This window comes from Glycine max, chromosome 7, assembly GCF_000004515.6.
Source record: "Glycine max cultivar Williams 82 chromosome 7, Glycine_max_v4.0, whole genome shotgun sequence".
Lineage (NCBI taxonomy): Eukaryota > Viridiplantae > Streptophyta > Magnoliopsida > Fabales > Fabaceae > Glycine > Glycine max.
The window spans coordinates 9,074,389-9,087,962 of NC_038243.2; the positions used below are offsets into that span (position 1 = coordinate 9,074,389).

The 13,574-nt window shown below is 32.3% G+C and overlaps 1 pseudogene; it reads left to right on the forward strand.

Moving 5' to 3' along the window:
• Positions 1–10,041: 10,041 nt before the first annotated feature.
• Positions 10,042–12,596, forward strand: LOC100809922 (uncharacterized; annotated as a pseudogene).
• The last annotated feature ends 978 nt before the right edge of the window (positions 12,597–13,574 follow it).

Sequence of the window (13,574 nt, forward strand, 5' to 3'; positions counted from 1 at the left end):
TCTACATGAACCTAAGACACACTCTTGGTAAATTCATTCCTATGAAACTATAATGGGCCTAGTCAAGGTTTAGATTAAACACTTGTTAGTTTAACGTACCACCCAAGTAAATCCCTACGACTTTGGGCAAAAAGCTCCATAAAGCGAAAAAAGGAACATTACTAGATTGATTGGCAAGACCTTCAATCAAGTTGGAATCAAACCCGAGATGATCAAGACGTTATCTTGTTCCTTATTTCATATAAGCTTTTCAAGTAGGGCAAGATCATGCCCACCACAAAGGATCACTCTTATTAAAGGCCAAACATGACAACATGCAAGTAAAATCATGAAATAGCAAGTTAATGGCAATTATAAAAAGGAAGTGCATTAAAAATAAGAAATATTGTCAAAGTTACAAGGCCAATGCATCCACAAAATCAACAAAATAAAGCAAGAGACAAATCAAAGGAAACACGACCTAAACATTGGCCTCATCATTTTCTTCTTCGCCGACGTTCTTCTCCTCCCCAACAACAATATCTTCCTTGTCAAGCAATTCACCATCCTTAATATCCTTAGATGGGTCAAAAAGACCTAAGTCGAGACCCTCAATGAAGAACTTGGCTTGGTTGATGGCCTTAAAGAACTCTTTCTTGTGCTGCTCCATGACTTCCTTTTTAAACATTAAGAGCTCCTCCCCAGGCTCCTTATTTGCTTCTTTCTCCTTAGCTGCTTCAAGCTCGGACTCCTTCATCTTATTCTGGAGGGCGGACATAGTAAGCTCTGTTTCTTTTAGTTGGGCTTGGAGGTTAGCAATTACCTTGGCAGATTCGGCCACTATCGCAATAAGTTTTTCTTTCTTTTCAGTAGTGTGCTCCACCTTGCTTGCCAAATCATTCTTCTCCTTTAACAAACCTTGATAGCATTCAAGCACCTTGTCACCGTCCAATCTTGTGCTTGCTAATTTAGCGAAGACATCATTAACTCTAGACAACAATTGGTAGTTGAACCTAGTAGCTTCAACAAGGGTGACCGTGACACTGGCTACTTTGGGATGCTCCACCCACTACACAATTTGAGCAATAACCTTCCATTTGTTGACCTTAGCTTCTAAAGATGTAATTTTGTTCAAAGCTTTCTTATGTCTTTACCCATTTTCCTCTAAGGTAGCCAAACTTCGTTGAAGGATGACCTTGGCAACATTGGTCGAGTTTTGTACCTTGACTGACCAAATGAGGTTTTGGTCAAAACGGGACACAAAGTATGTAGGAATCCTCATCTTAGGTCTATAGCACAAGCTTCATATTGAATTTGTATCATGAGAAGTGTATACATGGTTTAGTGAGACACTTGGATGTGAAAAAGAGGAAGACATTGTCGAAGGTAAGATAATTGGAGCTGAAGGTTGCAAGGCCGGGGAAGAAGGAGGCAGGCTCGCCAAGACATTTGCTATCATCACACCAACACTTAGCAATGCCAAGGGAGTTGATGCAACCAGAGTAGTGGAAGAAGGGGCAGCAATTGCCTGAATCAAACGAGAAGAAGGCCCAAAAGAATAAAAAATAATTGCAAAAGCAACAACAGCTTGAGTAGCCAACAAGGTTGAAGGTGGACCTTGGGACCTGGTAGGGGAAGGACGGCTCGAGCCGGACATCAACCCAGTAGCCTGCTTTAGAGCTTGAAGAATAAAGGGGGCCCTAGACTTCTTGCGCTGACTAGACTCCCCAACCCCTTCACTGCACTTACTTTTGGTTGCCAAAGGTGGAAGCATGTCGAGTGTAACCTTGACATTTTCATCCTCACCAGCTTTGGAAGCTCAAGGAAGGTCAATTCTGGAAATGATGTGCCTCTTTGCTTGAAAGAAGTCTCATAAATGATGGGGGGACGAGGAGGCACATCATTTCCAGCAGGTCCAATCTGCTTTACCAAGGGCTACCATTCAAAATTGCGTATTGTGTCTACAAAGACAAATGAAAACATAGAAAATGTAAGAAAAGACGAAGTTATACCGAACAAACAAAAAAAAAAGGAAAGATACTTTACCATTCAGAATAGAAAGGGGGTTGGCTGCCACAGGTAAAGACAGGATGGCTCATGGGTCAAGAAAGGTTGGCACTCATTCCAAGATAGCCTTGTCCGTCCCCTTCTCCGGAGACATCAGACACTCATTAAAGGACTTGAACCTCGTGAGGTTTGATTGCCAGTAAAAGTGGAAATGAGGTTTCTTATTCCCATCATGCATCAGTGGCAACCCGTCAACAATGACGTTGGTTGCCTTGACCTTGAAGAAATATTCCTTGAAACTCTGAAATAGGTTCAAGTCAAACTTGAACATCTTCTTAGACACGTTGTTCAATGGCACCCAACCAATCTTCCCAATCAGCTTCATTTGAAATAAGTAATAGAACACGGGCACGCTGGGCCTTATCTTGAAGAATGGACATAGGACCTCAAAGGCCCTCACCATTACCCAATTGTTGAAGTTGAGAAGGTGCCACATTTAAGCGCCATAGCAAGGCACACTAGAAAGTGTTCAGTGGAAGGGTCAAATTCAAAACCTCAAATAGACATTAAAGAAGGGTAGACATCCTAGGGCAGTGCACATGAACGGAAACTCATCTTTCCTGCAAACCTAGACAATCATTTTGAGAGAGTCGTCCAGTTTGGCTAGCTCTAGTTGGCGTGACAGAGCCCCGACTCCTACAGAGAACATTATTGAGGAGTAATAATTCAGGACATCATCCCTCACCCATTCGTAACCAACAATGAAGGGAGGAGACAAGGGCATTCTGAAACTATGGCTAAGCCTATTGTGGGGCAAAACCTAGCGTCACCACTGTCACTCCTTCCTGTTGCCATTGAAGGGGAAAAGGGAAGGATTATAGTGACAAGGATAGGCTCTTTGTCTACAGGAGTAGTAGAAGGCCTTACCTTCTCGCGGGGTTCAGAGCTGCCCTCACCAACATGGTGCGAGTCCATCAACCTCTCGAAGGAGAAGGACCCATTGTTGGAAGATTTATGGCATACCTCCTTCGATGAGGAATCACCTATTGAAATGACCTCTCGTTCTACTAGGATTTGATGGATGGAGCCCCTAGAATCGCTTCCACCCATACTCAAAGTAGAATCCGAAAAAAAAAGACATGGTAGAATAGGGGAATGCACCTTGAAAATAATCAGAGGAAGGAAGAAGTGTAGAGGCAAAAAAAAAAAAAACTCTGGGCACGACGAACACAACAACCAATTGCAAAGCTCTAAAATGATTGAGAAAATATGAATGGGTACTCAAGTGTGACGGTGACCAAAACCTAACGTACACCCCATTTAAATGAGGTTGTGACCTTTCAGCAACTAGCAGGAGTTGAAACGACACCCTAAGAATCCGCACCACGACGCAACCCCATCAAATCACGTAATGCATCAAATCACTCGCATACTTAATTGAGCATCAGAGTCCCATTGCAGGTAGCCCCTTCTCATTCCTCTAGTGGAGGACACATGCAAATCCAACGTAGGAGATTGTGGAACCCAACTTGACAATGGTCAACTTTGAGGTCAGTTTGCTCTAAATATTGTTAACTATAGAATCCACCTCTTGCTAATTGGCCTGGTGTGATTGATTAGCAATGATTAATTGATGGTACTTTCATATTTGTATTTTTAAATTAAGTTTGTAAGCTACATAATAAATAATAAATCTTACTTTATTAATAGTTTTATATAAATATGTACTCCTAGTATAAATATTCATCAATAAAAAAGACAGGTCATTATCAGAAAAACAAAAAACAAGGATGATGCTGCCACTTAATATACTTTCAACTTGTTAAACTTATATAAATGTTCATTTTAAAAAAATGATTTTCATTTATTTAACAATTGATTTTCCATTTTCTTTCCATGTAGTATCATTTGTTGAACCTCTGAATTTGATTAAAGCCACTAAGTCTGTATTTAAGTGCATATTTAAAAATTTATTTTATAATATTAGTTTTGGTTAAAGAGTGAATTTAACTTAACAATAATAAATTGTAAAGAAAAAATATCACAAGAAGGGAAATTAAATTTTGATTTTTATTAAATTTAAAACCTTTTTTCTAAAACAACGAAGTTATAATATGATGAAACTTAAGAAAAACATACAATAGATTTTTACAGGAAAGATTAGAAGATAGTTACAAATCTTTTTAAAACAAAGAAAATTTTTCAAAAGCAAAGATCAAATTGAAATCCTAGGTTAGTTTAAAAACGAAGGAGATAATAAATATAATAAAACATAAAGAATTTATACTAGTTCTTCTCAACTATCGAGATTATGTCTAGTTCTTGATAAATCACAAAGTTTCACTAACATCAATAAGTGACAAGTATTTATCACTGTCACTTATAGTTCCTTAACTCAACTTTTGCATCAAGCTTATTACAACCAATATTCTTTGTCCTACCAAGCGACTGTTGACTCTAACACAAATCAACACTTAGTCTTTTCTTAAAATGAATACTAGGGATAACATTAAATAATGATTTTAGATTTTCAAGGATTACAAATATTTATAGGTACTAAAATTAAACTTCACTCATTTTACAAGGGCTATAAATAGTGATTTCAAAATTTAAATTGATGAAAAATAAATAAATATTTTTAAAGGGACCAAAATAAAAAAAACTCAAAAGTCACTCATTTTATAATAACTAAATACATATTTAATCCAATAATTTATACTAATATTCACATTACACATGTATGAATAATTTCAATGGTTGTAATGGAAAAACAATTTTAACCGCATGCAGGAACCAAGCTTTTTTATTTTTTATTTTTTATACATGGAGTGAAATAAAAGGCCAAACTCAAATTATCATGCAAAATTTAACATAATTGTTATGTTTTTTAAATATGTTGACAAAAATTTGATTATGCATGTGAAAAAAAGATCTGTGTTAGCAGAAATAGAACTCCAATGATCCTTCCTTTTTCCACAAATGACTTAGTTAAAAGAAGGAAACATAACAGAGCCCTATAAAAAATGTGGGTAGAAATTATAAAAAACGTGGTTAGAAATTTTCATTAGAGGCGGATCATAATTGTCAAAATAAATTATCTTGTTAAGCATAAAAATACTAGATTATCTTATATAAAAGATTGAAAAATATCTCAGTACTTTCTTTTTCATTGCAAATTTTGGATTATTTTTCTTTTGCAATCCTTATTATATAATGATTTTTTAAATTTCCATTTTCCATAATTTATCTTTTTAAATAAAAAAACCCAAATTACAAATCTAAACCTGTGGCGTCCTCCAATAGGAGCCCTGAAAATCGTATCCTGCACATGCTCATATTGGCCTGATTACGGAAGAAAATATTGAAAACAACTTGTGCTTATACATAAAATTAAAATTGAAATCATGTCAACTTGTGATTATTAAAATCAAAAGCAACTAAAATCGAAAACAACTTATGATTAAAATAAAGATGAGTTTGTTTAAATTTAAAAACAAATATTTTTAAAATAAATATTTTTTTTACATAACTATGTCCCCACCCTGACACTTAAAGTTAATTAAGTTTGACGAGTTTGATCAGTTTTTTTTTTTTTTTTACATAAAATAAAAAACATGGACGAGTAATTAAAAAAAGTACTTAAAGTTGAAAATCTAAACATATATGTCATTTATTTATTATATAATAATATGTACTAAATTTTGAACCTAATTAATGGAAATTAACAAAATTCTTCACCATTAAACCAACTCTAATTATTTTAAGTATTTAATTGATGGATAGTGTAACAAATATTTTGTATTATTTATCCATAAATTATTTCATCAAAACACATTTGTGCTATTTAATATTTTTATTATACTAACAATCATATATTAAATAAATAAAATTACAGTCAAGTGATTTGTATTATATTCTTTGTTTTAGCGGTTGGTTCGTATATAGTATATTCCCTCTCATGAGGGGCCAAAGACTTCGTGAGCCTCTGAGAAATGTAACATATATTATATATACTATTTCCATTTGTATGAAACCATGTCAACTGTCAAATAGTGTCATTTGAAACATATTGTTGAATCATATTCAATTATATATTTAGTCACACATACAAATGGACCACATTACTCTATTTTATCACTAGCCATCTGTCCCAAAAGAGAACAAGTCATCGCCTAGAATACAGATAGAGGAATCTTTTTTATTCAGTTTTGTATTTATTCAGAAATACAGGGATTTGGCCGAAAGAATCCAATTAACAATGAGTAATTATATTTTCACTATGTTTGCACAATAATACTTACATCAACGTACAATAAAGAAATGTAGAATAAGATGAATGATACGATAAACTTAGGCAAAGAAAAAAATTAATATAAAAAGAATTGAATAAAATTAGGAAAGCTCATTTGGTCGTTGTGTTGAGACTGAGAGTACATGTATTGGCCTGGCTATATAACAAAAATAAAGAAATAATTGAATAAAATTAAAAAAAAGAAACTAAAAAAATAATATTTCTGATAAGCTAGACAGAGCATAATAATCCAAGTGTTAAACTAACAATATAACAAAGTATAAACATTAAGCAAGAAAATTAGCTCTGAAAATTAAGATTTTTTACATTGAAAATTTAGACTTGGAACTGCAAGTCTACCGAATAAACATATAACCAACTAATTAATAACCCAATTCACAAATAATTAAATGGGCAGTAAGCGAAAAAGAAATTACGCACCATGCAAAACCAAAGTTACATAAATATTATGTTTTGTATTGGCTTGGGTACTCTTGTACCACTTTTTTTATTTATTTATAATAATATCATTCTTTGCCGATAAAAAAAACATTCAGATTAAAATGTTATCCTAACATTAATGTTACTAACTAATGCTCAGATAACACCTTTGATTAATACAGATAAAAAAACACGGCCTATTTAATTCTTTAACTATGCATGCGGAAAAATAAAACTCCAGTGATCCTTCTTCTTCCTCAAGTGACTTAGTTCAAAGAGGGAAAGATAAGAAAGCCTACTACTAAAAAATTCTTTTTTTACTATGCACATTCTAAATCATCTTAGAATGTGATACGGTAATATTTGTGTAATTAATGAAAATATAACTACGACGGTTTTATACAACTATTTTGTAGGTAGGACGTGATGATATTTTTGTAAATTGAAGGATTTATCAAAGACCATCGTCGTTTGCACGTTTAAATTAAGAAAAGGAAAAAAATTAGTTGTAATTATTTAATTTTCTAAATGTTTTTTGTTTGGTGAATAATATTAATTCGGTGTTTCTTAATTTGCAGTGTTAGAGTGCCTCTGAACATTAGCATTCTTGAAATCTAAGAGGAAGTTCACAAGCTGCAAAGTTCTCTGTACTCTTGACTCTATACTCTTGACAGAGGTTACATAATTTGCAAGGTTATTTATCTGATACCGTTGTGTGCCGTCACAGAGATCGTGGCCGTGCCGTCCCGCCGAAGTTAGCCGCACAATCTTAAAGGTAGTTCCTGTGCCACCCCGGCTTCGTGCCCTGACTCAAATCGTACCATGACCATGTCATCTTGCCGTCAAAGGTTTGTGTGTCCCTTTTCATTTTTGCCTTTAACTTTATAATGACCATTTGTATAGTAGTGGTCCTATAAAATAACTGATGTAATAGGTCATTTGTATAATAATGGCCCTATAAAATGTGGTTAGAAATCCATTAGAGATTAACCATATCAAAGATTGACCATAACTATAGAAATAAATTATCTTTTTATGCATAAAAATATTAGATTATGTGACATAAAAAATTGAAAAATCATCTCAATACTCTTTCTTTTTCATTGTACTTTTTGGATTATTTTTCTTTTGCAGTCCTTAGATTATTGGATAACCATTTTTGAACTTTCCATTTTTCATAATTTATCACTAAAAAAAAGAAGCAAAATTATAACCTTACAAATCTAATCCTGTGTCGTCCTCCAATAGGAGCCCTGAAAATCCTATCCTTCACATGCTCATGTTGGCCTGATTACGGAAGAAGACATTGAAAACAACTTGTGCTTACAAATAAAATTAAAATTGTTTATTAAAATCAAAAGCAACTAAAATCGAAAACAACTTATGATTAAAATAAAGATGAGTTTGTTTAAAATAAATATATATTTTTTAAAAAAAGTAGATAATTTTTTTAATTATTTTTTAAAACAAAGAGCCCTGAAAATCCTATCCTTCACATGCTCATGTTGGCCTGATTACGGAAGAAGACATTGAAAACAACTTGTGCTTACAAATAAAATTAAAATTGTTTATTAAAATCAAAAGCAACTAAAATCGAAAACAACTTATGATTAAAATAAAGATGAGTTTGTTTAAAATAAATATTTTTTTAAAAAAATAGATAATTTTTTTAATTATTTTTTAAAACAAAAATAATTTAGATAAATACATTTAAAATAATAAAAAACTACTTATTTTATTAAAATAAATATTTATTTCAACAAATAAATTTAAACAAACTTATTAAAATCGTACTATGAGCTTTAGTTGTCTAAAGGTAACTTTTAGTGGATAGAAATGAGTGAATAAACAATTTAGTCTCTGAGATTGTACTCATTTTACATATTAGTCCCTAACTTAATGTTAAATTTAAAATAGTCTCTATCTTTGCATAAGTGTTGCAAAATAGTCCTTCCGTTAAATTTTAAAGTAACGTCGTTAGTGAGGTCAATTTTAGTAGCACGTAGACTATCCAACGTGACACTAAAGGAAGACGTGGCATGACACGTGGACGTGCCTTTTAAAAGATGTCACGTCATTTGATGATAACAAAACAAGTAAATAGACAATTTAGTCCCTGACATTGTACCCCTGTTGCATATTAGTCCCTAACTTATTGAAAAATTCAAATTAGTACCTATCTTTTGCATAAGTATTGCAAAATAGTCATTCCGTTAAATTTTAAAGTAACATTATTAGTAAGGTCAATTTTAGTGCCACGTCATTTGATGATGATATAATGAGTGACTTTTTCAAATTTGATGGTTATGAACCAATTGAGGCATATATACGAAAAAGAACTCACATACACTTGCACAAATAAAAAGAACCAAAAATCCACAACAACAACCTTATCTCTGTAGCCGTCAACACCAATGGACGATGTCTGCATAACCATTCTCTTTTCCTCTTTTTTTTTTTTCTTCAATTACCATCAATGTATCATTTCGGGTTTTGATTTTTTTTTTTTGTGTATTCTGAATAGGAAGAGAAAAAATCAGAGGAAAACAAAGTGGAGGAGAAAAAAAGAAAAGTAAGAAGAAAAGAAAGAAGAAGAGAAAAAACCAAAAGAATCAAAAGATGACAAGAAATTCAAGGAGGAATCTACGCCGCCAAAAATTGTGCAAGACACAACCTTCACAATGCAGGAACACTTTAAGCACGATTTCTGACATCTTTTAAGTTAGGGACTATTTTGCAACACTTATGCAAAATATAAGGACTATTTTGGATTTTTCATTAAGTTAAGGACTAATATGCAACAGGGATACAAAGTCAGGGACTAAATTGCTTATTTACTCGTTTTGTTATCATCAAATGACGTGGCATCTTTTAGGAGGCATGTTCACGTGTCATGTCACGTCATCTTTTAGTGCCACGTTGGATAGTCTATGTGGCACTAAAATTGACCTCATTAACGGCATTACTTTAAAATTTAACGGAAGGATTATTTTGTAACACTTATGCAAAGATAGAGACTATTTTAAATTTAATATTAAGTTAGAGACTAATATGTAAAATGAGTACTAAATTAATTATTTAGTCAGACAGAAATGCAATCCTAATCCCAGTAGCTAATACGTCGTATGCCAGCTACCTCACTCGGTCAGCGGAGACTTTATGCGATACACACCCCTATAGTCCATTTATTATTATATAAACAAATAGGTGCTGGCTCAGCTCCAAAGAACAAGACAAACACCAAAAAACACCGGCCGCTTTGAGTTTGTTCCCAATTATTATTACAAGAGCAAGAAGTGCCCCTTTCCTCCAATTAAGCAAAAATGAAGGTATGAACAGTTCACTTAAATAAGCTAACTAACCAATGGTTTCAGTTTTGTTTTTCTGTCCCTTTTTTTATATCATGATATATATATATATTAACATGTCTAATAATACAGCAAAAAATAGTCATTAAGCTGCAAATGGACTGCGACAAATGTAGAAACAAAGCCCTCAAAATTGCCGCAGAGGTACCAGGTGAACATCAGACGTCAATTCTTTCCGGCTTTATGTATTTGGACATACATTAACTTCTTTTAAGGATGTAAGCGGGTGGATATCACATGTGAATTTGAAATCAACTGAAATAGTTTGAGTTGCATAATTTTTATATTTAGATGATTTTTATAGTTATATTAGACTAATCAAATGAATTAAACCCATTGAATTTTAAATTAAGTCACAAATTTTAATATTTAAACTCATTGATCCATTGTCTGGTTAGTTGACCCGTTAATATATTAAATTATTATTATTATATGTAATATATATTAATATATTTTTTTTAAAAAAATCATATACTATTGACTAGTAATTATATAGGCTTATCGACTTAAATTGAGTAAGTATCAACACATCCTTATCAGGATCAAAGTAACAAGAGTTTTATTGATTAAAACTACTTCAAATGAACTTCTAAAAATATTTTAAATTTATTTACAAAGAGTAAGTCTCATAATATTCCATTAGTTTTGGTAGAAAAAAATATTTGAAATTCATTCTCACTATACTTATTGAAACTTCTTATCTCGAATATGATATGCTTAATTCTCATCCCTCATGAATAAATAAATAAATAAGAGTCACTAGAATGGAGTGTGATAGTATCACATAATTTTCTTTTTAATGAAAAATCTAACAATTAACAGTTGTATCTGATTTATTTAATAAAAAATTTAACTTATAAAAATATTACATTTTAAAAAAGAAGAGAAAAGAAATTAAATGTTTTGATATATTTACTCAACTCAATCCAAACAATTTATAAATAGGTTGATTTGATTTGAGTTTCATTATTTTCTTAAAAAATTGACATAAACTAACCCATTAAAATTTGATTAGATTGGGTCATAGGTTTAACCAAACCTAATACACTAAAATTTTAGTAGTTAGAAAATTGCATTTGAGTTGGTTGTATATGAAGGAAAAAACTTAGAAGTAATTTGTTAGGTATTTTTGGTATTATTTTCTAATTAGAATTAAATTAAAATTTCATCTAACAATATATACAAACTTTTAATACAAATGTTTTTTTTTTTCAGGATTTACTGAAATAAAACTTTGATTTTATTTAATGAACAACACTGAAAACACCTAAAAGAAACTTCAACTAAGCTTTGTCCATATGTATAAGTTTTAAAATGTTAAAATATCAGTAATTAATTTTCTAATAATCAATGAAAAAAATAGAGAAAAATGAATATATATATATATATATATATATATATATATATATATATATATATATATATATATATATATATAAATAGATATAATAAGTGATAAGATCATATTATATAAAAAAGTGAAATAGAAATTAGGATGAACAAGGTTTTTTCATTGTGGTGGCGGTCTCAATTTCATTGCATTTCTTGATATTGCAAACAAATATTTTTGATTGCTGAAGACTAAAAAATAAAAATATCTTAACGTTCCGGCAAAAAACTTGATGTTGCTGTTTTTAAAACATTGATTATTAGAGTCAAGGGAGTGTTTAGGGTGTGCGTTGTTGTCCAAAAATCTGGGTTCAAATTCAACATGCATCTCTTATTAACTTATGTTAATTTGAGTCATGACCAAAACCAATTACAGGTGTGACTTCGGTGTCCCTGGAAGGGGACGACAATGATCGCGTTGCGGTGACCGGTGTAAACGTGGACATGGTTTGCTTGGCCAACCAGCTGAAGAAGAAGTTCAGCTCTGTGACCATTCCCACCGTGGAAGACCTAATTAAAGCGGACGAAGAGAAGAAGAAGAAAGAGGAGGAGAAGAAGAAGAAGGAAGAAAGGTTGAAGAAGATGCTGCGTGCTGCTCTGTGAAAAAGGTACAAAAGCTCCAGTTGCCATGGTAAGTGTGACACTTCATGCTGCACAAAGTGTGAAAGCATCCACTGTGATGGCGAGTGTGTCATGCTTTGTGCTAATTGTGAGAGCCCCAAGTGCGATGGTGAGTGTAAGCCATGCATCAATTGCCTCAACTCCAAGTTTGAGTGAGTGTGAGTACAAGCCATGCCCTAAGCCTCCTTCACCGTGCCCTAAATGGTGCAACTGCCCCAAATGCTATGTGCCCTATCAACAACCTTGTTATTACCCTTATCCTCCTCCAGTAGTATGTTATGATACATTTCCCGATTCGCCTTGCTCCATCATGTGATCCACCAGAAATTAGCACTATATATGCAACCACATGGTTAATTGGTGTGTACTATGATCGCATTTCCAACCTATGATCTCTCATATATATTATTTCAACTCCTACCTCTATATCAATCCTAGTGATTCTATACAACCACATGGTTTAATAATAAGATATTTGTATTTGATAAGATGTTTGTAATCTCCACTGTTTAATGCATCGGGGCACACAAGTACGTGCACGCACTGTGTTTGGTTAATTTGTTCATGATGCTTGTTTTAGTTTCATGTAAAATTTCGAGGTTGATTTCTCATATTGTTGAGCGAGATCACAATTTGTACGTATATCTTTCATCTACTATATGTTATATGTTATTAATAAAGAAATTTAATTAACTCCTTTTAATAATCCGCAACGAGTTTTTTCCTCGCCAGCTGGCTATACCCTGTGTTGGGGGAATATTGCATATACAACAAGAATTTCGTCTTTTTCTTTTTTGCTTTTATTGTATTTTAATTTTCCTTTTGTCTTTTGCGCAGGACATCAGTAAGACTACTTCTTATTGGAGTATAGTTGCAACATGCAATATGTCCTTTCCAACAATTGAATTATAAAATATTTAAACATTAGTATATTCTCAGGGGTGTGTGGATCCATCCTTTTCCTTATCTTTTGAGAATACTGATTTCAATAATTTTCGTCGTACGTAAATTATTGTTTGATAATTTAATCAGATAAATTTGGTTTGACTTTATCCTGTACGTACGCACTTGCATAATTCGTACATAAAGTACTTGTTTGTAAACATCGCGTTCACTGCTCATCAATAAATTAGAAGGATTCAGTATATTTCCAAAATTAATTTGAAATCAGAAACTACGAAGAATCGTAAATAAGAGTTGAGCTCCAAGAAGAGAGATGGAAAAACTAAAATACTTGGCTTGGCGGTTGGCCCAATTGGGTATATATATATATATATATATATATATATATATATATATATATATATATATATATATATATATATATAGATATATATATGGAAATTTAAAATTGCTCTTACGTTTCATATAAAAATTAAAATAATTCAGCACAAGATGCTTGGATACAAGTTGAATTCTGAATCATCTCTGCGCCTGCTTTAACAAAAAGCGGTATACTACAATGCGCAACCGTTAAA